At 42.0% G+C, this 27,203-nt stretch overlaps 1 protein-coding gene across 4 annotated transcripts in view; it reads right to left on the reverse strand.

Annotated features, from left to right (window-relative positions):
- PLD1 (phospholipase D1) overlaps positions 1-26,828 on the reverse strand; it is a 204,104-nt gene extending 177,276 nt beyond the window's left edge. Inside the window, exon 1 of one of the 4 annotated variants that reach the window (XR_010125788.1) lies at positions 26,613-26,828. The gene's annotated coding sequence lies outside the window, so the exon portion shown is untranslated. Of the gene's footprint in view, positions 1-25,643; positions 26,015-26,476; positions 26,589-26,612 lie in introns of those variants that run through there. The other 3 variants (XM_054481498.2, XM_054481499.2, XM_054481501.2) reach the window with 3 other exon arrangements.
- Positions 26,829-27,203: the final 375 nt, after the last annotated feature.

The raw sequence follows: 27,203 nt of genomic DNA on the forward strand, positions 1-27,203 counted from the left end.
GGCATGCACCGTCACACTCGACTAATTTTTGTATTAATGTTTTTGTAGAGATGGGGTCTCCCTATGTTGCCCAGGCTGGTTTCAAATTCCTGGCTCAAGTGATCTGCCTGCCTTAGGCTACCAAAGTGCTGGGATTACAGGTGTGAGCCACTGCGCCCAGCCCACCCTCTTAACTGTAACGCTCTCCAGCATTTTCAGGACTCTTGTCCTATACTCTCTGTGTTTGGATAATATGTGTACCCATTTGGTCTTTTCAAGACCCAGGGGTATTATTTGACTTCATATTCTTAAAAATAACTTCTATGGAGTGGTTTTCTTTCATAGAATGGGAAATATAAGACACATAAAGAGCTGGTGTAATTTTTGAACACTTCAAGAAATTGGCTATCAAAGAAAAATGTATCCTCCTGTCTCAGCTCATCTCTTTGTGTCTTATAGTTCTCACTCCTAAAAAGCATATGTTGCTGCTTGGAACAAAACAAATACCACATTTGGAGGATTTGAAGAAACTAGTCTCAAAGTAATTATTTCAACAGAATTTATTTTAAAAACATGTAAGCACTAAGTCACCTCATTCTCAGAAGGAAAAAAAAAAAAGACAGTAGCACGTGTTCAGGCATTCAGAATTTTAGAGGGACCACTAATTGTGTATTTAAGAAACCATTTGAATAACATTTAAGTACTCAGGAAAAAAAGTCCAGATTCCCTAGCCTGGCCTTCCACTATTAAAGTCCAGTCTCTTATCATTCCCCTGCACATATGCCATGTCCCAGGCAAATGAATTAGCCCCATTCTTCCCAAAGAATGTCTCATCTCTGAGCTTTTCCTCTTGCTGTTCCCTCCCCTGGATCACCACCACCGCAACCTGCCCAATCTTTCCATAGACATCCTATTTTTCTTCAAGCTCCAGCTCAAACACAGGCTCCAAGCCAGACAGTGACCACACTCCTCTAGAACCACCAAAGCTTTTTACCTGCCACACATAAGGCATCTATCACTTTGTATCTGGTATCATAGCTACCTATAGATAGCAAATATCTATAGAAACTCCCCCCTTAGAGAGAATCATCTAATATTTGAATCTGGATCTCCATATTTACCATTGTAGTGGACACCTCACATAGTGCCTGGCATATTATAGTCAATTAACAGCTAATAACATACAAATACATATTTTAGATGGAATCATAAGGAAAAGTTAAATACAGTGTTAGGTGCGCCTATATTAAGCTCGGCATTCTGTTTCTGAAGTACAGACACAGTACTACAGGAATACTACAGTAAGTCCTGTACAGATCCAGATTTTATTGTTGTGGGATACTGCCAAAGTATACTTCAAAATGTTTATTCCAATTTAAATGCTTGTCATAAGGTTTGAAGAGAGCCTAGATCTCAGCAATTTATGTTTATGTCTTACCTCTATTCTGTTCTCTATTCCGACCGAATACGGTACGAGTTACAAATGTGAGCCACATATATAATTTTAAATTTTCTAGTAGCCACATCAAAAGTACAACGAAATAGGTGAAAATAATTTAATGAGTTTATTTAACCTAATTTATCCAAAATACGGTGTCATGTTAAAATGTGATCCACACAAAAATTATTAATGAGATATTTTACATTTCTTGTGTACTAGGAAATCCAGTGTCTATTTTTTTTTGGTTTTTTTTGAGACGGAGTCTTGCTCTGATGCCCAGGCTGGAGTGCACTGGCATGATCTCAGCTCATGGCAACCTCCGACTCCGTGGTTCAAGCAATTCTCCTGCCTCAGCCTCCTGAGTAGCTGGGATTACAGGCATGCGCCACCACGGCAAGCTAATTTTTGTATTTTTAGTAGAGACGGTTCACCATGTTGTTCAGGCTGGTCTTGAACTCCTGACCTCATGATCTGCCCACCTTGGCCTCCCAAAGTGCTGGGATTACAGGTGTGAGCCACCGCGCCCAGCCTCCAGTGTCTATTTTACACTTAGAGCACATTTCAACTTGGACTGGCCACATTTCAATTCTCAAATAACCACATGTGGCTAGGGGACAATATACTGGACAGTACAGGTCTAGAACGTCCCTGTGGGCAGAGGCTGCTTCTTTCAGCCCTGTACTCTCTACAGTGATTTACCCATTCAATGAGATTAAATGCAACAAGCATGCAAAAACCAAAGTGTTAAAGCACTAAACAGTGCTACCACACAGGAGGGGTTCAATAACTGCCAGCTTCCTTTCCTTCACATGCAGTAGGCCCTCAATAAATGTTTCTTGGGTTGACTTTCCAAACTGGAAACAGTATTATAGGATTAAGGCCATCAGGCTCCCTTTATTCTGCTCAGTACCCTCCAAGCAATCTTGTCACCTTAATGTAGGTTCGTGGCACATTTTCCTGGCAGAAGAATGATTACCCACCAATAAACTTTTCCAGCTATTTGGAAATTGCAAGTTCTCAGAATAAACAAACTATTATCCTGCTCTTCATCAATCCCCAGTGAATCTGATTTTAAGCAAACCTGTAGGATTCATTTATCCCTGGCTGAACTAATAAAAGTGAATTTCTGAGTCCAGGAAGATAAAGAAAAGATCCAGTAAGACTGTCTTTCTAAACCAAGGAGCAGCCACCCTCAAGTCCATCTGGAAATGGCTGGTAAGACTGATACTGCATTATAGAATCCTGTCTGCCCAGAGTCAGAGAGAAATGCAGCAACTGAGCTGTCTAAGCAGATACTTGGATATCCAAAGTATTAGAATTCTTCTAATCTCAAAGAATTAGACAGAATAAAGAATTAGGAACACTAAAATATTTTTATCATAATTGAATACTGTTTGAGGACTCAAACAGCATTTCAGAATTTCTTCTGCTCAAAGCAACATTACTGTTCAGGATGGTACCATAAAATTTGTAATTTAAGCTTCCATGTCTGTTGAGCTTCTGTATCATTTAATTACTTACTGAAAATACAAATCAACATTTAAAGAAATATATTTTATATATAATAAATATCACAAAATATCTCATCTGACAAAACTGCAACTAGAATAGGTAACATGGGAATTTCCTTATGAATTCTTATCTCTTATGCAAACATTCTAGCCAATCAAATAGATCTTTCAATACGTGCAGTGCCTCCGTAGTGATGCCTCATGCTAACTAACTCCCTTCATCGGTAAGTTATCACTGCTTTAAACCCTCAGTCTCTGTCCATCCATTTCCTGTTAGATTCCTCCTAGATTCACTCAATTCATCCAGCCAGCCATTCATTAAACAAATATTACTGAGTTCATATCTATAGCAGAGTGCTAGGCACCCAGCACACAACAGAGTCAACCAAACATGGTCCCCGCCCTGGAAAGCTTACAGTTGAATTCTCTTGCCAATCACTGCCCATTTTGCTTGTCTGCCTCTGGGCCCCTCTGTCTCTCAGGCTACGTGCCTGTGCTGAAGTACCAACTAACAGGTACCTGACCAGGGTTTTACTGAGTCTGTATGGTACATTAGGTGTCTTTAGGGCATGGTCATCTCTGTACAACACAGGCCTACTTTCTGGATTTGTTATGTTGGAATAGATTATCTACCCTGAGTATTTTCCCTTATTTTTGTGATCAAATTACTTTCTCTTGGCAATGCCTTCTTTTTTTTTCATTAAGTACCTGGGTGCCCCCAAGTGGATGATGGTTCTCTTACACTGCAAGAGCTGGTTGTACAAAATGCAGCACCCAAGAACTTCATGACCATATTATCAACCTAGGAGAAAATGTTATGGATTTGTGCACCAAGAAAGGAATCTAAAATACATTTGCATATTTTATAACTCATTTGAATGTCATCATTCCCAGAAAATAAAATTCAGGCCATTTTTCCCTTGTTAATGTTCATGGTATGGTGTGGTGTGTGTACGTGTGTTGGGGGCATGGTACAAACGAGGAAGGTTGATACAAGTTAAAGAACAGCCACCTTCTATGGAGCAGCAAGCATATTATCCCTGAATTCTCATTTAGGAAAAGAAAATATTTTTTCCCTGGTAATTTAATGAAATTTAGATATTACTAGAACCAACTTGGGTTTTTTTTTTTGTTTTTTGTTTTTAAAAAAAAGAAGAAAAATATTTTGTAAGAAAAAAAAAATAGCATGATTGTCAGCCTCAAGAAAAAAATTCAGCCGGGCGCAGCAGTGGCTCATGCCTATAATCCCAGCACTTTGGGAGGCCGAGGCTGGTGGATCACCTGAGATCAGGAGATTGAGACCAGCCTGGCCAACATGGTGAAACCCCGTCTCTACTAAAAATACAAAAATTAGCTGGGCATGGTGGTACACGCTTGGAATCCCAGCTGCTCCAGAGAATCACTTGAGCCCGGGAGGTGGAGGTTGCCGTGAGCTGATATCACGCCACTGCACTCCAGCCTTGTGACAAGAGCAAAAATCTATCTCAAAAAAAAATTAATTAATTAACTTTTGTGTTTGTGAGTGCATCTGCACTTTTTTTTTTTTTTTTTTTTTTTTTTGGTAAAGACTGAAAGGAGGATTTCTGGGCTGGTAAACTGATGAGATGAATGACAGAGTGAGAAACAGGCTTATCAGTTTACCAACTGCTGAAAAAACCAAGCCAGGTTCACAAGGTAACAACAATACAGGGGTGATAGAAATAAATTTTTCCTTAATGCATAGGATTCCTGGATTACTTGTATACCTGCATTCATTTGGTTAGTGCTTCAATAAACCAAGCAGTTTGCCTCTGGTTTTCTAATATCCCATCTCTCTATTAGCTTCCCAAATAAAAACTCAAGCCAAGAGACAATATAACAACAAATAAAACAAGATAACAAACTTTTATTACACATTTGTTGAATGGTTCTAAAAACTTTTCATGTTTCCTGAACACTCATCCAGGAAAGTACTGTCAAGATGATGACAAAACTCAGTTTATTCCTGGACAAAAGAGCTTTGACACATCTGCTTGTGGTTATCTATGTTCATAAAAACACATCACTGTCATCAAAGGCTTAAGACAAACAAAGGCATTTATTAAGTTCTGTTTATATATAGTACTTCAACTGCCAACTCTGGTAATTTGTTTGAGCTTAGATTCTCTGCTGTCATGAGAGGAGTTGGTTTGCATCTGTTAATGAGACTGTTTATTTGAATTGTATTCCTTTACTCCAATATGTATTGCATAACTACCCTGTGCTATGCACTCTGCTAGGCACTGAGAATTCGAGGATGAATAAAACAGACATTGTCCTCAAAAAGCTGGTAAACTCATGGAGGAGGCAGTCTACATGGCCCAGCCAAAAGTCTACTGTGCGCAAACAAAGCTGTGCAAACACAGAGGGGAAGAGAAGTAATTCAGCATGCTGAGAAAATGGTGGTCAGGGTCGACTCCACCAATGCACAGAATGTTTCTATCTACAGGCAGACAAGGGAGGAAGGGCATCCTATTCAAAGAGCTCCAAAGGAGAAAAGCACATGGCATGTTCTGGAACCAAAAAGTCCTGCAGAGGGTGTGGGAGGGAGATGGATGTGTGTATATTGCAAGGTTGGACATAAAGTTGAAAAAATGCATGGCAGCCACATAGAGAAGGGTCTTAAATGACACTCTAAGGAGTTTCAGATCCACTCTTGGGTGATGGGAAGTTCATGGCAGGATTTAAGCTGTAGAATAATGTAATCTAATTTATGCTTCAGAAAGATGGCTCTGTAAAACTAGGGACACGAAGTCAGCAGTATTCCTCAGATAAGAGCCCCTTTGGGCAGTGGCCAGAGTGGGAATATCTGTATACAAAAGACAAAAAAATAGGTACAAATGAGAAAAAATATTTGTGCTATTAAAAACTTGTACATCTTTCCATTCATTTTAAAAGCAAATTTTAAGTGCTACTAACTTTGATGAGTTCACAATGGCTGATGACCCTCAAATTCTTCACTTACTCTTCACTGTCTATGACAGAGGAGAACAAAGCAGAAAACAAAACAAAACAAAATGCATTAATACCAGTTCCTGATTTTAGCCAATGATGATAGCATCACTCACTTGCTGCCAGATATCAGAATGAAGAAATACTAACTGTTGTTTTTACCTATGTCTCTCTCTTCATGACTACTAAATAATAGTATGTGATGTGGCTGGGCTGAACCACATTGCCCAGAATTCCCCTTCTTATAGGCTTCCACTTAGGGTCAAAGGATATTCTCTCCTAAGAGGTGGAGAAAAGAAAGGAGGCAGCAACCATTTTGTAGCATGCATGTACACACACGTCTTTACCCAGTTATTCAATCAAATACTAACCTACTGCTGCTGTGAGGGGATTTTGCAGTTGTAAGGTATCTAATCAGTTGATTTTAGTTAGTCGAAAGGGAGATTATCCTGAGTAGAACTGATGTAATCAGCTGAAAGTCCTTTAAAAGAGGGCTTAGGCCCTCCCTGGATTCAGAGACTCGAAGCTTCAGCTCCACTCACAGGGATCCAGCCTGCTCATGGTCTACCTGCCTGACTGCTTGCCCTGTGGATTTCAAGCTTGTTTAGCCAGTCCCACAATTGAGTAAGCCAATTCCTTGTAATAAATCCCTTAATGCATGTAACCTACTAAGTCTGCATCTCTGGTAAACCCTGACTGATTCATAATGTTACTGTTATTACCGTTGTGAGGACACAGAGGAAGACCTCTTGGCATGGAATCATCCAGAAAGACACTAAAGAATCTCACTCTTGTACTAGCTCTCTCCCAATCTCTTGCAATAATGGCCAGGAGAAGAGAAGATTGTGAGTTAATTTTTCAAAAAATGGGATTTATGATAATTTAGAGATGCACAGTGAGGTGTGGCTATGTTACTAAGCTCTGGCCAATGAGATGTAATTGGGAGTATTGGAATTATGAGACAGGGCCTGCAAAGGGAGTTAGCATGCTCCTCTTCCTCTATTCTCTGTCTGTAATGTAAATATGATGTTGAGAGCCCTAGCAGCCATCTCAGACAAGGGCCACATCCTGGAGGTGGCAGATTGGAGAGCTCTAGAGACTGATGACTTCTAGAGCCATCATGCCAGCTCTCAACGGACTACTTCCGGACTGTTTATACATGAGAAATAAAGCCACTACCTGGGGGCTCTGACACTTGTAGTGAAACACAGTTCCTAACTGATATAAGAATTGTTCTCTTCAGTCTTCCTATTCCCTTAGCAGTAGACTTCTACATCTAAGTTGCTACATTATCAAGAATAGCTGTATTTAATTTCACTGCTATGTACATGGGACACATTAAGTGTTTAAGAAGATTAGAGGAGACAGCCACAGTAAAAGCTTTTTCGTATTTCTCCATGTTTCTACGTTTTGGCAAAAGAATATGAGAACTTTTCATAGTCTGCAACAAATGCCTTCACAAAGCCACAAACTTTAATTCCCATGGAATAGAATTTCATATGGCAAGCCCGTGGTTACATCCAAATCCACTTATTCAACAGATTTGTGCTGTAAAAAAACCTCACACTAGCCTATCTCTTTAGATAGGCTCTGCCTTTTCATGTTGGAGTCATCTAATTTTCCCCAAACCAACAACCCTTGCACATGTCTGGGGTATATTTTTTTGCTGAATGCAAACCACATGGTCATTTCAAAGCCTATAATTCAGTTCAGGAGCACTGGGCTTTCTGGATGCTCATGAACATAACCATCAAGAGTGACACACATTTCTGGCAGTCACCTTGCCAGCTCCAGCTCTATTGTGTCTCTATATCACAGTGAAAAACTGCCTGACACACTAGGCAGCTGACATGTGTAGGGAAAAAAAATATCAGGCCTGTGACCAAGGGGAGAATGAAGTGATTAATATGGAAAACACAACAAGAAACATCAAACAGGAAAAAGCTGACACTTCCTATTCCTTTAGCTTCAAGTAAATTTGTTTTCTCTTCACACTGACTGTAAAAGGCTGGATCGAAGTATTGACATGATATAAACGTGTCAGATGTCTTCCTCACCTGGGGCCACTCATGATACTGACATGATACTGAAGAGTCTTTCACTCCTTTTTTTTTTTTCTTTTAGAGGGAGGGAGGGAGGTGAGGTTAACATAATCATAACCCTGAAAAGATAAACTTGGGAAACTATAAGCATAAACACAATGGGCCGAAGTGTTCCCAGTGTGAGTCACCACTGTTGTGCCCCAGCTCCTTTGTTCATGCCATTTCCTTCCTTTCAGAGTTCCCGAACATTCCTCTCTGGCTGGCCTGGCTCCCTTTCCCAACACCATCCCTTAAACACTGATGTTCTTCAGGCTTCTGAACTCGACCTAGTCTACCTGTAGACTGTGTCTCCTCATTCTATGTCCTTACAGGGAGGCGAGTCTCATAGACATTCATTCATACCCACAGCTTTACTACTCCCAACGCCACCATTCCTTTCTTCTCTTTCTCCTGCAGGCCCAGTGCCTACTGAACTGTCCTACCAGTACCTATTTCATCAAGTCCCAAACTGAACATAGTCATGCTTTTCTACCTTGCATCTCAATTTCATCCTCTTTCCCTGTCTCACAGCCCAGCCACATGTACACCCTGTACCTCTGTTATTGGCCCCATCATGCACCCAGGGGCCAGTTCCATCCTCTTATCTATTCCACCTTATTTCATCTACTAATAGTAGTGGGGACTGGGTGGCCCCAAATGAGATTCTTATATTCTGGGAATGCAGATGGATCAGGGGCCCCTGGCCATCCATCAGGCATTCAGTACCACACCAGCTGATCTGCAAGGTGAGAAGGGGGCCCTCAGACACGAAGGTCTCTCTGAGCAAACCAAGGGACAAACCAGGAGAAAGAAGAGGGCCTGTTTCCCTGCCCAGCCCCAGACTGGCTGAGGCTGATGCAGCAAGTAGCTGCAGGAAGAAGTGGAGAGGATTGTCTTTCCCCCTGCCTCTGTGAGTCACAGAGAAACACAGTAAATTTAGGCTCCTGGTGACAAAAGGAGTCAAGGACATTTCTGCAGGGCACATACCAGGTTCCAGCATCTTTCTAGAGCTGACCCCCACTCCCTGATTTGCAAACTTGAAAAACACAAGGCCGGGCATGTGACTCCTTTTGGCATAAATCCTCTTCAGGAGGACACCAGCTATGGCTGAGGTGGAGCCTCACCCACAAAGCCCTTTGGCCCATGGTCATCAACAAGGAAGCCAAAGCGGAAGACTCCCCAAGGAAGTAGGGCTCTCAAAACACATGTGAGACAACACCAAGATACCACCAGGAATACCTGAAGGAGAGTTGCATTGAAGGTCCTACGGATCCACGTGGGAACACAAACCAGTGAAATTTGCGTGATCTCCACTGACTAGACATCATTTGAACCCTCACGCTGGCAGGATCTGAAGACATTTCGTAATCTGTCTCCCACTTTTCACCCCTACTGTAGCTCCCCTACAAAACATTTCTACAGATTGCCACCAAGGTAATCTTCTAAAATTATAACTCCAGTGGTATTCTGGGCTGGCTCATATAGGTTCCTGAGAGCAGATTGGGAAATTTTCATCAAGATTGGGAAATTTTCAGCAATTTTGTGAGTCAGTTGTTAAACACATAAATTATTAAAAATTAAAATTATTAAAAATTAAATTATATAAACTTACAAAAAAATAAATTATATTAAAGCAAAAGTTCTCCATTTATCACTTCTTTATTACTTTTCTATATTTTAATAACGTCTATTGTCTTGAGGTTACTTACACCTATTTTATCTGTAGTGCAGTCCCCCCTTATCTGTGGTTTCATGTAACTAAAATTTCAGTTACCTGCAGTCAACCATGGTTCAAAAATATTATATCACTGCTTTTGCACTTTGTAGCCATTATTAAGTAAAATACAGTTACTTGAACATAAGCCCTATGATACTGATAAAACCACGGTTAATCTGATCACAGAGATGGCTACCGAGTGACTGGCAATCCTGGCAGGATAGAATGGAGGAGTGTAAGATTTCATCACACTACTCAGAATGGTGCACAATTTATAACATGAATTGTTTATTTCTGGCGTTTTCCATTTATGTCACACTGCCTAGGTCATTCGCCTCACTTCATCTTCACACAGGCATTTTATCGTCTCACATCATCACAAGAAGGGGCTGGGAGTGGTGGCTCTCGCCTGTAATCGCAGCATTTTCGGAGGCCGAGGTGGGTGGATCACCTGAGATCACGAGTTTGAGACCAGCCTGGCCAACATGGCAAAACCCCGTCTCTACTAAAAATATAAAAATTAGCCGGGCGTGGTGGCACATGCCTATAATCCCAGCTACTTGGGAGGCTGAGGAAGGAGAATCGCTTGAACCTAGGAGGTGAAGGTTGCGGTGAGCCGAGATCGTGCCACTGCACCCCAGCCTACACGAGGGGAGCAAGAATCCATCTCAAAAAAAAAAAAAGAAGAGTACTGTACAATAAGATATTTTGAGAGAGAGAGAAAAAGAGAGATCACATTCACATAATTTTTATTATAGTATATCATTATAACTCTTCTATTTTGTTATTAGTTATTGTTAATCTCTTACTGTACCTAATTTATATATTACATTTTATCATAGGTATGTATGTATAGGGAAAAAAATCATAGTGTGTAAGGGTTCAGTACTATTTGAGGTGTCAGGCATCCATTGGGGGCCTTGGGGCATATCTCCCTTGGATGAGGGGCGACTGCTGGATGTGAAAAGACTACATAATGTTGTGTTGTGCTTCTACTGTGCATCTCTTCCCCATTCACCATAACTTGATACTGGCCATGATGAGGGTAGTTTCATACTGAAATTGACAAACGCTACAATCACATCATTTCTGTTTTGCTAATTGTCTAGGCCTTAGGAGGTGATAGAGAAAATGTTAATAAAATGCCTGGTGCTTGTAGTAGTTACATCGTGAATAAAACAAAAAATTGAGGAAATATTCTTCTAGTATTAAAAAAAACTACTGGCCAATTCATAAAGAAGATGTTCCCTGAACAAGTAAAGTTTTGGAATACACCTTTGCTGCTTCACTTTCAAATTACACAATAATATAAAAAGAAAATATCAGTATGTTCTTTCATCAATTGTAACCATGACTAGGCTATGGATACAAGAGTTCAAAAAAAACCAACAGAAATCTGTCTAAATCAATTAGCTATATAGATTTAATGATAAAGAGTATTTTATTACTACTCGTAAATTGTGTGCAACACATCTTTTATATCAGTACAATTTATAATAGACATACGTGCATGCACATTTTCTGGAGAGCTGGTTGTTAAACACTTACGAGCACACCATTATATCATTCTGATTAGGTGTTCCTTTGTTTAAAATCTCTCAATAGTTCCCTTCATTGGCCTCCTTTTAAGGACTACTTCAAATCCTCTCAAACTTGTTCTTATTCCTGCATTGCCATCGCAGCCAGTTCCATGAAGAATTTAACCAGCTTCACACAAGTGCAAACTGACAGGCCCACTCACCCTGACTCCTCTGTTGCTGCTTCATGTGTCGCCCATGGGAACCTGGCAGTCATACATGTGCAATCCAGAAGTGGGGCCGCCTTTATTCAATGGGAGACAAGAAACACGGATAAAAGCTTCTCCCTTTTTTTCTCTACATAAACTGTGCTGAGTGCATTTCATAAAACTTCTCAGATAATCTCTTGGAATAAAGCAATCAGCTGCCTATGGCAATGACACTCCAATAATGCTTCCTTGTATTACCATTGCCTCCTTCCCTAGATGACTGTCCCTGGTCCTTCACCCCTGCTCCCTGGATGCCATTCGCAATTAAACCACCTGGCACAAATCTCTGCACAAGACACCACCTATCATCATAGGGTGGGTCCAGGCTCCTTATCTTAGGAGAAATGGCCCTCTGAAACAAGGCCTCCACCTGCCATTCCTGCTTAATTTCCTAGCACGTCACACCCAGTCACAAAGAACACACATACTCTTACCTATCTCTTGTGTTTTACTCATGCTGTTCCCTCTGCTTAGAATTCTTCCCAAAAGGGTGTTCAGAGAGTTCTAAAACTTTGTAGTTTAGTACAACCTCAATATTACAAAGGAGAAAATTGAGGCCCAGCATGGAAATGTCTGGCCCAAGGTTTTCAACAGCTAATTTAAATAGAGCTAAACACTGTGCTACTTTTTATGGACTTCTGCTTCTAGCCCCTAAAGTGTCCATGAATATCTCTATTCTAGTTTTGAGAGTCTACTGAATTAAATGTGTTTCCTCTTTCTACTTCCTAAGATATATGGACTTCCATTTCCCTTTAAACTATTACTCTTTATTGTCTGAGACATTTGTCTCTCCCAAAAGAACAGATAGTAATTTACTCTTACTCAATGATTCAATCCAGTTCCTCAAACATTTGCTGTCCACTTTTTATAAGTATTTACGATGAGTGCAGTGAAGAAGATGAAAATGAGTAAGATGTGTCCCTTACCCAAAAGGATTTTATGATCCAGTGGGAAAGACAGAGTTGTGTACAAATATCTCCATATATGGTGTGATTATTATGATGTAAGAAACAGCCAAAGAAATGTTTAAATTATCTGCTGTGCTTGTTTAAAATATATACATAGAGCACATATCAAAAAAAGGTTGATATTCATAGTTTATAAAATGGGAGGAAGAGTAAGTCAACATACTAAGAAAACCATAGCAAAATGAAGAGCTGAGAAAGAAGACTATTTGCAGATGTAACTATTTCAGAGCTAATGATTGTCATGGATCAACTAATCAACAAATATATGAATGCCTGTTATACATAAGCCATTAACTTTTTGTACTACTGTGTGCTATCATATTTCAGACAAGCGAAAACCCTCAAACCCTTAATTACAATTACAAAGAAACCTTTAAGAGTATCTAGTCCACTCCTCTCCTGAAGAAACCAAGGCCCAGGAGGTTCTTTTTCTTATCCATTATTTCTTCTGAGAGATCCAGCCACCACCAACACTCTTCACCAACAATTCAGACTTTGAATCCTCACTCTCCCTTGCCTCTTCCCTCTCTCTCATTTTCAGGAACCCATCAACTACCAAATCTGTGGCTTCTGCTACAGATGCATCACATGACTGTATCCCTCCCACCTTCATGCTCTTCTTCAGCCTATCCTTGCTTCTGGATGGGGCTGCCTCAATAATTCCTGATTCTCCCAAAATCACTCTTTCTCTTCCTGCACCATCCGTCGCAATGCCAGAGCTGCCCTTCTTAAGCATAGCTCTGATCATGCTTTTCCTTTGCTGCCAAACTCCAAAAACCAAGAACATGTTAGTTTAACTTCCCAGCCCTCTCATTCTTAATTCCACCTGTTCATGGTTGTTCCTCCCCTCACACCACCCTTACTCTCCACCTGTGCTAGGCTATACTCCCACTCCCATATACATTCTGCATTCTCCCTCCCAACAGTAGAGTGTCATCTCCAAAATGCCCTACCTGCCAAGGCTTCGAGATCCTGCTTAACCTTTCCGCTTCCATATGGCTTCTCCGATCTTTAGTTGTTCACTCATCTATTGCCCCACTTCTCCACACCCTGTTTCCCATTGCATGTTACTTGTACTTATTTCACAGCATTTAATCTTTGAATTGTGTTTACTGATGTGTCAGCTAAACCATTAGATCAGTGATTCTCAAATTGTAGTCCCCAAACCAGCAGCATCAGCATTATCTCGGAGCTTGTTAGAAATGCAAATTCTCTGCCCAGCCCAGACCTACTGAATCAGAAACTCTAGGGTGAGGCCCAGCGCTCTGTGTTCTCCTGAGCCCTCCAGGGATTCTGGTGCACAGTGGAGTGTGAGAACCGCTGCACTAGACCATGAATCCCCAGAGAGCAGTTGCTCCCAGGATAGTTTCAGAGGCAAACTTAGAAGGTTGTCTTTAAAAAAAAAATACTATAGCATATTATGGACATTTTTCTTCTGAATACATATTTTTAAGTAAGCAGCTTTTGACCAAAATATATGCAAATATCCTAATAATATGAAAAAAGCTGGCATGTATTGATGTGAATGAAGTTTTCAAATTTCTCACTTGTTTATTTTGGGCCTCTTATTTAAAACTGACTGAAGTCGGTTAAATTCTTTGAGGGTTTATTTTTTTTTCCCTCAATCTTTAGAATTTTTTAGAGGCTTATTACTCCTTAAGTGCCATTTTTCCTTGTAAGTTTCATGATGGCTGTCATGTGAGGATAATTTTCAAAGTCATTTTCCATTTTTCTATGACTCATCTGTGAAACAATAGATAACAGTTAAGTGTCACTGACCCTTAAAATGTGAAACGTAAAGAAACATTAAAGGGAAGGAAAAAATTCTCAGGCCACTGAATCCAGGTAACACTCACCACTACTTAAGTAAGATTGTCCTATTATATAATCAGCAATGGCAGGAAAGTGGGTCGGACAGGATCAAAGTAGACTGATTAAAATGCTGTGGGATACAGAACTAAATGATAAGGGAGTGCTCAGTGAATTACAATCACTTACACATTCTCTACTAAAGGAATTCTAAACCATTTTTGCATCACAGAGCAAAGGGACTAGAGACCTTTCTAGGCTGGGGCTATGATACCTCCCTTGCTTCACATCAACTCTCCTACTCATCGAACATATGACCAATTTTAAATTATGGTCAAATTTTACAGACTCTTTGAGTCCTCGGCCCTAGGAAATCAGGCATAAGGAAACTGTTGCTGTATAGAAGTCATCATGTTAAGTGCTATGACTTAGAGAATATCAAGTAAATTGAGAAATAAATTCTAGGTGAAATCAGGAGACAGCGTCAATAATGGTCACTAGCATGAGAAAGAGAGAGAAAGATTGAGAATTGAATTTTTGTTTTGAATTTTTGGATCTTGCTATGGTTGTGTTAAAATAATTCTAATCAATTATGTGAAATACTTATTATGTATGCTTAACTTGTGCTTAATTACAACAATGACTTCTCAGCATGTTCCAAATTAATATTGTTATCCTTTATTTGATTGCAACAGAAAACTCTTCAGGTCTGTCTAGCCAGGTCCCAAGGCCCAGCTCTGGACATATTACCTGACCGTCCTGAGAGCTAAGCCACACACAGGCCCAAGAGAAGTTGGCCATTAGAGAGTCAGCCATGCTGGGATGGGCCTCACACTCTTTTTTAGGAGGACTGTGTCCTCAGTCAAGCATCGGAGCACAAAAGTTTCATGGGTAGCCTACCGCACACTAAGCCACTAACCAACACCTGATTCAGAGGCATCATTCTGGTCCCTTCGACCAGATTATCTGGTCTCTGAGCATAATTGTCTGCCCACAACTTTCATTTAAAAAGAGGGACTCAGGCCAGGCACGGTGGCTCACGCCTGTAATCCCAGCACTTCGGGAGGCCAAGGCAGGTGGATCACAAGGTCAGGAGTTCAAGACCAGCCTGACCAACATGGTGAAACCCTGTCTCTACTAAAAATACAAAAATTAGCCGGGGGTGGTGGTGCGTGCCTGTAATCGCAGCTACTCAGGAGGCTAAGGCAGGAGAATTGCTTGAACCCAGGTGGCGGAGGTTGCAGTGAGCCAAGATAGCACCACTGCACTCTAGCCTGGGCAACAGAATGAGACTCCGTCTAAAAAAAAAAAAGAGAGAGAGAGAAAAAACAAGGACTTGCCTGCAACTAAAACTACTTTCTAAAGTGTTTCTGTGTTTGTGAACTAGCACAGAAGCGAAACAAGGCCACCTAAGTGTACTACTTTTCTATTTTAGACCAAAATTAATGACATACAAAAGAAAATCTATAACATTAAAGGAAGTAAAGGGAATGAAATCTTTTTAGGACATTTTCCCCTCTCTAGGAGGTAGAGCATAACTCCCAAAAGTATGGGTTGTGCACAGTGACTTCTTTCCAAAGAGTAGAGTGTGGAGAGGGAGGAAAAAAGTAACTTTACAATGGAAAACCTTACACACACAACTTCAGTGAGGTGATCAAAGTGGACATCACCAGTGATAAGTCATGCTGATAGTAAGTACTCTTGATATGATGTAATAAATATGGTATTTCACCTCTGTCCTCTCCCTCCCCAAACCCATCATCCCAATCTAATCTTTAGAAAAACATCATAAAAATCCCAACTGAGGGACATTCTACAGAATACCTAACCAGTACCCCTCAAAACTATCAAGGTCATCAAAAACAAGGAAAGTCTGAGCAACTGTGATAACCAAGGGAGCCCAAGGAGACACAACTATGAAATGCAGCATGGTATCCTGGGCAAGATACTGGAATAGAAAAAGGACATGGGAGAACATCTAAATAAATATGGGTTTTACTTAATAATGCATCTATATTTGTTCATTAATTATAACAAATGTATCATATACCCATGTGAGATGTTAATAATAGAGGAAACTGTGTACTCCTTTGAAACTCACTATAACAGCACCACAACTTTTCTGCAAATCTAAAACAAACATAATTTTTACTTCTTTATTTTTTTTTTTTATTTTTTAGATGGAGTCTCGCTTTGTTGCCCAGGCTGGAATGAAGGGGCGTGATCTCGGCTCACTGCAACCTCCGTCTCCCTGGTTCAAGCAATTGTCCTGCCTCAGCCTCCCAAGTAGCTGTGATTACAGGTGTGCACCACGATACCTGGCTAATTTTTGTATTTTTAGTAGAGATGCGGTTTCACCATGTTGGCCAGGCTGGTCTCAAACTCCTAACCTCAAGTGATCCACTCACCTTGGCCTCCCAAAGTGCTGAGATTACAGTCATGAACCACTGTGCCTGGCCCAAACATAATTTTTAAAAGGCAAATATACAATAGTATGTTTTCTAAATGAGATGCTCTGATTGAATGTGGTGTTTAGAGATGCTCCAGAATTCTGCTGTCTACATCCCTGGACCCAATCTCTACTCCAATGCCAGCCACCTGTCTTAGTCCATTCAGGCTACTATAACAAAATACCATAGACTAGGTGGCTTATAAACAACAGAAACTTACTTCTCACAGTTCTGGGGGCTGGGAAGTCCAAGATCAAGGTGCTTGCAGATTTGGTGTCTGGTGAAGGCCTGCTTCCCCAGAGGCTGCCTTTTCACTAACCCGCCACTTAGTGAAGAGAGTCAGAGGTCCCTCTCTGGCCCCTCTTATAAAGGCACTAATCTCATTGATGAGGGCAGAGCCACCATGGCCTAATCACCTCCCAAAGGCCTCACCTCCTAATACCATCACACCTTGGGGTGAGGATTTCAACATATGAATTTGAGGAAGACAAACATTCACACCACTGCACTGCCCTGACACAAAGCAGTTTGAAAATCACTATCAAGGAAAACTGGAACATAAAATCATTATAAAAGCCAGCCCATTTCAGGTGGCCTGGCAGGATTCTGCTGCACAATTCAGTCCTGCCTTTGGGTGACTGCATTAGACTATAAACTGTGGGGCTGGAACCACATTTCAGACTCACTAGCCTAGGCCTAGTACTGTGTTAGCACCAAAAAGACTCTGTGCTTGATAAATTCTTCAACGCCATCCTTAAGAGGGGCTATTGCAAATACAGGATGAAAGCTTTCACTGCCAACCTTATTGGCCTTCCAGGCAATGGATCTGCAAAAATTACTTCACTGTTAGTCAAACCTACCCCGTGTATCTGGTGAGATCAGACAGGACAAACATATCCAACATGCGTTTCTGGCATGCCTCTCTTTTTGTTTCTTGTTTGTTTTTGTTTTGAGACAGAGTCTCCCTCTGTCACCCAGGCTGGAGTGCTATGGCACGATCTCAGCTCACTGTAACCTCCACCTCCTAGGTTCAAGCAATTCTCCTGCCTCAGCCTCCCAAGTAGCTAGGATTACAGGCACTCACCACCACACGCAGCCAATTTTTGTATTTTTAGTAGAGATGAGGTTTCACCATGTTGGTCAGGCTGGTCTTGAACTCCTGACCTCAAGTGATCTACCTGCCTCAGCCTTCCAAAGTGCTGGGATAACAGGCATGAGCCACCGTGCCCAGCCTATGGCCTGCCTTTCTTACAAAGTGATACACATTTCCCTAGTCCCCATGACACTACCAAAAACCACCCCGGTAGAACTCAAAAAAGGTAGGAAACAGGAGTTTCCCCAAATCAGTCTCATTTATGTTACGGTACTTTCATGTTTAATCGATCTGTTCTATCACAGATTATACACCCACGTGACAGATGCAACTGAAACAAGTTTTTGCAAGCTCTCTGAAAACGAAAGAAGGCATTCACATAGAAAGCTACAGATTTTATTTCTCATCAGTTGAGAGCAGCACTTTGTTCCAAATTGCAGTAATATCTCAGCAATGAATCATTGTCATAAAAACAGCAACATCTGTGAGGTCAGAAAAGAACAATTAGGAAAACAAATGAATCCCTTGGGAACCAGGGTTCACACTAACATCATATATTTATATAACAACTTGGAAAGGTAGTCATTCAACAAGTAGTTAGTGAGCACCTACTACATGTCAGGAAAGTCCCTACTCTCATAAAGCTTAAGCTCTTATGTAGAAAACCCAGTAAGCAAGAAAAAGAGAAAAGAAAAAGAATTTCAGATAGTGGTAAATGCTAGCATGAAAATAACCCTAGGTAAAAGGCTGGAACAGGATCAGGTAGCAAGCAATGCAATGTGGACTGTGAGGTGAGGCAGCTTTCAATGGTCAGGGAAAACCTTTCCAAGGAGGTAACATTTGACCGTTTTGTCATTGATCCAAATGACAAAAAAGAAGCAAGCCATGCAAAGACTTAGGAGAAGTGTGCTCCAGGCAGAGGGAATAGCATGATTAAAAGGCCCTAAGATGGAACAAAGCTTGATGTGTTCTAGAAACAACCTTCCTAACAAACTCTGGAGATAGGCAACTGTAGTTCAGAAAGGTGAAAAACAAGTTGATCAAGGTTACACAGACGCTAAAGTAGAAATGAAACTTAGCACACCTGACTCCTCTGATAGTCTCTCTGCAACACACTAGCTGCCTTCCTAGTTAGAAACCCAGGCTCCAATGAATGAGCATGAGAAATCAGGCCAATGGGGCAAAGAGTGGCCCCTGATTACCAAGTTTCACAAGATCAGAATTTGAGTTCAAACATAAAAATCGAGGCTACCATACAGTGTGGCCAGGGTCCAGCAGCCCAAATGACCTGATTCTAAGCAAGGTACACAGGTGCCAGGGCTGGAGAGCAAAAGCCCACAAGAGGGGCCCAGAAGGCACATGGGGTGATCATCAAACTCCCAAGGGAACTTACACAATACTATTTTGAGTCCCATTCCTCAAGAATCTAAATTTATTACATATGTGATAGAACCTGGAAATTTGTATTTTAAGAAGTTCCCAGGTGATTTTGTTTAGCCAGACCTTGGAACTACTGTGATGGAGAAGGAGGGAAGGCCAGCTCTTCAGGAGGTTGCAGGGAGAATTCTATCTCTACAAAAGGAAGAATCAAGGGTTAAAATGAAGGCAGTTGAGACTTGTACCAGACCAGATCATAGGCACAGAGAGATAAGAACATTGCATAACTAAGTGTATTCCTTCCTCCCCAACCACATCCCCAAATTCAGAATCACTGTGACGGTTGAAAGAAAAGTGCAGGACAAATCTCTTTGGTCATAATGAGAAAGAAAGAGGGGGTGTAGAAGCTCGGATATCCCCCTTGGGCAAAGCCAGTGGTGTGCTGACAAATGCTTAGCAACCAGGTCCGGGTGGAGGAGAAACCCTAACTGTAGTGTTTGCCAATTTCGATGGTGTAAATATTCCTGGAAGGCCAAGACGGGAGGATCACGAGGTCAGGAGTTCAAGACCAGCCTGACCAACATGGTGAACCCTGTATCTAGTAAAAATACAAAATAAGCCTGGCATGGTGGTATACACCTGTAATCCCAGCTACTTGGGAGGCTGAGGCAGGAGAATCGCTTGAACCTGGGAGGCGGAAGTTGCAGTGAGCTGAGATTGCACCATTGCACTCTTGCCTGGACAACAAGAGTGAAATTCTGTCTCAATAAAAGAAATTGCTACCATGGCCACTTCCAAGTTACCAACATGATGTCACTAGAACATACAGTTTGGGGAAGGCGTGTAATAGTTACAGGATTTTTACCATATAGAAATAATAAAGATAAATAACTTAGCATAGAGAGCAATAAATTTAGTAAAACTAATTAGTAAGTCAGAGGTGTGGGTATTTATTATCTTTTAAAAATAGTTTTAACATCACAGTGATGTTAGTGCCAAAAATATACTTCATCCCCAAATTCTGTACTCCTACCTTACCTCTTACCTCTTTTTATTCCAAAGCAGGAATAATGGTGACACTTAAAAAACAATATCTAAACCTTCATCTTCTTTTTTTTTTTTTTTTTTCCTATTCTTAGCCCCTTTGGTTAAATTTCTCACTTTTGGGTCTGCATCTTCAGAGGACCACTGCCCTACACATCTGGAAATGTTTTTCTGCTCCAAGTCATAAATCTCCGATCCCAACCAGTGGTTACCTACTCAAACTCTTTATTTCAAAGGACCCCTTCTTCAGAACTTGGGCAGAAAAAGATCAATGAAGTGAGTATAGCTGTTTACCCAAAATGCCACAGACTGTCCATTCTACATCTACACATTTTATTTTTAAGAATAGTTAAATGGCACCATGGAGCAAATAAATCAGTAAAATGTTAATCATAAAGACTTATTTTCTGGAAATACCTATGTATTTTGAATAAAATGGATTACACCTTCTCCCTTCATCCATGTACCCTTTCATTCAATTCACATCTATTGTACACTACAATGGACACTGGAGACACAAAAATGACAAAAACACAGTCTGTGACCTCAAGGACCTTGCCCTCTCACAGGGAAGACAGTCAATAGAAAAATAATGGCAAATCCAGTGATTCTAATATCACACTACATATAAAATCCACTCATGGAAAGTGGCATAAACTAAACTAGACTAGACTGTTATGAAGATCCCAATCAGGGGCTAAGAGTTCCCTTGTATCTTATTGTCCGCGTGCTTTGTTGATTAGCAACAGTTTAAACATTAAGATCCCATCAAGATAAACCAAAGGAAAGATCATTTGCAACTGCTTATGATATTTTGAAGGCATCATCCAGTGGTAACACACTGAGACGCAAGGCTTTTTGTAAAGAATTGACAAAGGTATTAGCTCCCTGCTTCCTATCTGTGGCCCTCTGCCAACGCCTCGTCTCTGCATTTGCTTCTCCCCTCCCTTTCTACGGCTTTCCTTTTCCCCATGTTTATTCCTATTCTCCTTCATCTAAATGTGCCATCTGTAAAAGCCTACTTTGAAAAAGATCACTGTTAAATTCTGAATCCTTATTTTCCTGTTCTTAATATAAAGTTCATAAGTTTATGGCCTCAGAAGTCTCTCTCTCTCTTTCTTAACAAAAGAACTGACTAAACTAGTTATTTTTATTTCCATGTTGCCTTTGGCTGGTTTTCTTTTGTGCGTCAGAGGCTTCCAAAAGGTTCTCAACTCTAGATCCAAAAAGTTCAAAAAATGATTGAGTACAGAATAAAATATTGCCCTCATCCAGAGGGGAGCTGAGGGTCACGGGCATTAGCAGCAACGGGGGAAGCAATCCAGGATTCTGGAGCCCTAGGAAGCAAGACCTCCCATGACCCAGTCTGCCATAACGTGGGCCCTTATTTAGCAGATTAGCTCTAGTATGGTCATAACAATTATTAAAATATTGAAATGCTTCCCTCTGGAAATATTGCACATAACACCCAACCCCTTCCAAATACACCTGGCCTCCCAGACTCTCCCAGGATCCCTGGCCCAGTCTCCTCACAATCAGGAGTTAAGGCCTGGCACAGCAGAGGATCTCCAGGACCCTGCCCCAGTGTTTCCACCCTTGGACATACCCATGCTCCACCTTAATTTCTTCTTCCGAAAAATAAAGGACTTGAACAGATTGTCTGAGTTGCACTATAATTGCGATTATGTCAAAGAACAAGGACAAAATGGGATTAAAAAAACCTAATAAACAGTTTGTTAAGAGGATGGAATCACAGGTTATGTTTTTGTCTAGACAGACAGCAGTGTCAAAACTCTGGGTGCAAGCTGCCTGGGATGGATCCCCAGCTCTGCCATGTGCTAGTTGTGGGATCTCACTATGCCTCAAACTGCCTCATCTATAAAATGGGCATAGGCCAGGCTCAGTGGCTTATGCCTGGGAATCCCAGCACTTTTGGAAGCCAAGGTAGGAGGGCCACTTGAACCCAGAAGTCTGAAACTAGCCTGGGCGACATAGCAGGACCCCATCTCTACAAAATAAGATACAATAAAACAAACATAAATAAATAAATAAAATGGCCATAATAAGATTACCTATTTTACAGGGTTGTTTTGAGGGTTAAATGTATTCATGTTTGTAAAATGCTCAGATGAGTGCAAGGCACAAAGTAAACACCATGTAAGTGTTTATTAAATAAATAATTCATTTTATTCTGTCGCTGTAATGTTTGCTCAATAAATTTAAAAATTAAGAAAGTTTCACAACAGAAAAAAAAAACTGTGACACTATGAAACACTTACATAACATACACTTTTGCTTAGTAACCCAGCACTAAAACAGCTGGGGTCCAGATTTTACACGGCACTGTGAAATGTAGGGAAACTAACACATTGGAATGTGTTCCCACTGAAGCATAAGATGCAATTTGTATGATTCTCTTTGTAATCAGAAATGTCACAGGCTTATGGGAAAGTTAGGTTTACATGTTTCTCATTTTAACCCCGCAACAACTTTTAGCCACACCCTAGCAAATACATTTTATTTTGTGGTGCTAAGATTTAAAGGATTGTAAACGTAAAACTAGACCTTGCAGAGCTATAGCTTTTCTTGTGAAAACAATGACTCAGCCTAACTACAAGTTTAAAGAGACATATCTTATGTGTTGGGTCCCCTAGTATCAATCTTTAGTAAACATCTGGGACGGACAGGAAATTGCTACACACCGCTTTTAGTTACTAAAAAGGCAACACTACCTGAGCTCAAGCATAATTTCGATAGGTACTATTGCACTGCTAAAGAGGACAACACTGACAATTGTTATTTTTCTGATAGATACTCAGGAGAGGAAATGATCAATAACAATAACTCCCTTACGTGTTCCTTCCTCTTGACAGCTAAACCCCACAATACCCTTAGACACAAGTTTAAATACATCACAAGCTTATCCTGAAACAGTAATGTATTAGGCCTTTCCTGCTGCAGATAAGATTTGTTAAACAGTCTGGCTATGGCTTTTTACCTTTTCTCTTTTAAAAGTGCATTTCTCGGCTGGGTATGGTAGCTCATGCCTGTAATCCAGCACTTTGGGAAGCCGAAGTGGGAGGACTGCTGGAGCCCAGCTGTTCAAGACCAGCCCTAGCAACACAGTGAGACCCCATCTTTACAAAAAAAACAAACAAAACTGGCCAAGGGTGGTGATGCGCACCTCTAGTTCCAGCTACTCAGAAGCTGAGGTGGGAGTATCACTTGAGCCTGGGAGGTCAAGGCTGTTGTGCCACTACACTCCAACCTGGGCTACAGAGTGAGACCCTGTCTCAAAAAAAAAGTTTAAAAGGTGCATTTCTCTAAAGCTACGAGAAGGAACTCAAACCTTGCTTAGCGATAAAACGAAAGCCTGCAACACAACCATTATCATTTAAATGTTATTAAAACCCTGTAAGAAAGATGAAGAGTCTTGTGGATGGATGGTGGTGATGGTAGCACAATGATGTGAATGTATTTAATGCCACCACATGTACACTTAAAAATGGCTACAATGGTAAATTTTATGTTGTGCATATTTTACCACAACAAAAGTGAAATTAAAAGAAAAAAAAATTTTTTTAAAACATCCTGTAAGAGAACATTTATACACTGTTGGTTGGAACGTAAATTAATTCAGTCACTGTGGAAAGCAGTTGCAGATTTCTCAAAGAACTCAAAACGGAACTACCATTCAACCCAGCAGCTCCATTATTGGGTATATATCCAAAAGAAAATAAGTTGTTCTACTAAAAACACACACACATTCATATGTTCACCACAGCACTGTTCACAATAGCAAAGACATGGAGTCAACCTAGATGCCCATCAACTATGGACCGGGTAAGAGAAAATGTGGTCCATATGCATCATAGAATACCATGCAGCCATAAAAAGTAACACAATCATGTCCTTTGTAGAAACATGGATGCGGATGGAGGTCATTATCCTAAGCAAATTAATGCAGGAACAGAAAATCAAACATTGCATGTTTTCACTAATAAGTGGAAGGTAAACATTGGGTACTTATGGATATAGAGACGGCAACAATAGACACTGGGAACTACTAGACGTGGGAGGGAGGAAGCAGAGCAAAAGTTAAAAAATTATCAGGTACTATGCTCACCACCTGGGTGACGGGATCAGTTGTATCCCCAACCTCAGCTTCATGCTGTATGTCCATGTAACAAACCTGTACATGTAACCCCTGTATCTAAAATAAAATTTCAAATTATTAAAAAAAAAAAATAGGGTCGGGTGCGGTGGCTCAGGCCTGTAATCCCAGCACTTTGGGAGGCCGAGGCGGGCGGATCACGAGGTCAGCAGATCGAGACCATCCTGGCTAACACGGTGAAACCCCGTCTCTACTAAAAATACAAAAAATTAACCGGGCATGGCAGCAGGCGCCTGTAGTCCCAGCTACTCAGGAGGCTGAGGCAGGAGAATGGCGTGAACCCGGGAGGCGGAGCTTGCAGTGAGCCGAGATCGCGCCACTGCACTCCAGCCTGGGCGACGGAGCGAGATTCCATCTCAAAAAATAATAATAATAATAATAATGACAGTCCTACTTTTCCTTTGTAACAAAAATAAAAACCCTATAAGAGTTAAAGGTAAATAAAATTTGTAATTTTATTTTTAATTAAGAAACACTAAGTAAACATACAACTTCCAAGAAGCAGGGTTCCCCACTACCTGGTTATAAGTAAGTCTACAAACCTAAATGAGCATTGTACAGTGTTTACTATAGTTCATAATTATTCTGTCATCAGGGACAAACATTGTAAAGACACTTTTTCCTCAAAGCCTTAGCATTCAATTTTTTTTTTTTTTTTTTTTTTTTGAGACAGATTCTCGCCCTGTCGCCCAGGCTGGAGTGCAATGGCTCCATCTCGGCTCACTGCAACTTCCGCCTCCCGGGTTCAAGCGATTCTCCTGCCTCAGCCTCCCAAGGGGCTGGGATTACAGGCGTGTGCCACCACGCCTGGCTAATTTTTGTATTTTTAGTAGAGGCGGGGTTTCACCATGTTGGCCAGGCTGGTCTCAAACTCCTAACCTCAGGTGATCTGCCCGCCTCAGCCTCCCAAAGTGCTGGGATTACAGGCGTGAGTCACCGCACCCAGGCAGCACTCCAACTTTTTATATGGATTGTTAACTGTACTGGTTCTTGAGAAGCCAGACTGAGAGCTTATACAATTAGTCCAAAGATCCCCAAACAACATTTAAAGGCTGTCTACAAATTCAAGCTAAAAAGACTGTGTACAAATTCACTTGTGTGTCACAAAACATTTAATACCGAAAGAGATTCTTATTCAAATAGGCAGTGTGTAAATGTGGGGTCTGTTAACAGTTCAAATTGCAGATTCCTTTCCTTCTTTAAGTTTTCATTGCACCACCACGAATTAAACCATTTAACATACCTCAGAGGTCTCTGGGTACCTAGTCTCTCAGAGGACTTTGGAGGCCCACAAAGGCTTATCTTAACTAAAATTGGCAGGGCTGGCTGATAACGGAACTCCCCATTCTGGAGACAGTGGTGGTCAAACGAAGAAACTGTTGTGGTCTGTTCTTAAAAAGCTACTAGTATTTAGTGCTTCACAGAGGAAGTAAAGAAAGCAATAATCCAAGATGAGGAGGAGCAAATACAGGCGTGGTGGTAGTTCAGGACTGAGTCTACAAGGGCGGTTCTCAAGGGCGTCACAAAATCCTATGGAAGGCTTGGAGGACCGCACTCCTGGATCTGAGCCCTACGTCCCAAATACCTTGAATCGTATTGTGAGGAACAAGACCCTTTACACACGCCCTGCTGCTGGCCCCCGGCCCCCTCGCCCCACCTCCGAGTGGTCACAGCACACGGCGGGAGCCGCGGTCAGCAGCTGTGACCACACCCCCGGGACCGTGCTCTGCGGGCTGGGCTCGAAGCCTTGGGACGCGGCACTTCCTGGTTGGTACGGGATGCTGGTCCCATTGCCCCCACCAGCCCAGTCATGCCACCGCGCACCCGAACCAAGGGCGCCCGGATGACCTGGGGACACCACACACACTGCACCCGAAGCCCTTTGGCGGCGAAGCGGTGCATCCTGCAGAGGACGCCTGGGCTTCAGCCTGAGCCTGCGCGACTCTGCGCTCCAGGCAGCCGCCCGCGCAGCAAAAGTGCGTGCCAGAGTTGTCAGCTTTCACCCTGCAGGAATTCCACCCGAAGGCGTGCGAGGGAGGCCCTTGGGGATCGCTAGGGAGTCCGCCGCCGACTCACTCGCTGAAGTCTCGTCCAAGTTGGGCGGGGAGCGGCCAGCTGCCCAGGTTGGGCGGGAGGAGGGACGGAGGGCGAGGGCAGTGGAAACCCGGCTCCCACGGGCGCCCGGTGATCCGGGTCTCGGCGCGGCTCCTACCTGCAGGGCGAAGGGGCCGCTAGCACCTGCGCGTTGGCGGCGGACTCTCAGGGCTCGCGTGCCTCTGGCACAGCTGGAGCTCTGCCGGAGGGAGGGAGAGAGGGCGGGCCGGAGGGGGCTCTGCGCTGCGCTGCCGGCAGGAACTCTCCGCCCGGATTCGCCCCGGATTCGCAGGGGTGGAGCGAGGCGGTGCCAGGTCCCGGGGTGTCGCGGTGCCGGCTGGCGGCCCCAGCGGGGCAGGTCTCGCGACTGGGCCTCTGATCGCCCGCTTTCCTTGTTCTCTCTTTTCCCAAAGTTTCATAACTCGACCGCATCACCCTAGGGAATGCTCGCTAGCAGGACCATTATCAGGTCCTCTCGAGCCGCCAAGGACCAGCCACCTTTCCCGGAGCTTTGCCTATGATATCTATTCTTCGACTACTGCGGGTAGTAGCCACAACTGGTCCAACTTATAAGTAAGGAATCAGCAAATCAAACGGCTGAATAACTTGCCTGAGGTGACATAATTAAGAGACTGGAGCTTTGTTGGCGTCTTTATAAACCTTCTTGCACCTCCTTAGGGAAGTGTTATCGCCAATTTACAGGTAAGGA

Source organism: Pongo pygmaeus, chromosome 2 (genome assembly GCF_028885625.2).
Source record: "Pongo pygmaeus isolate AG05252 chromosome 2, NHGRI_mPonPyg2-v2.0_pri, whole genome shotgun sequence".
NCBI lineage: Eukaryota > Metazoa > Chordata > Mammalia > Primates > Hominidae > Pongo > Pongo pygmaeus.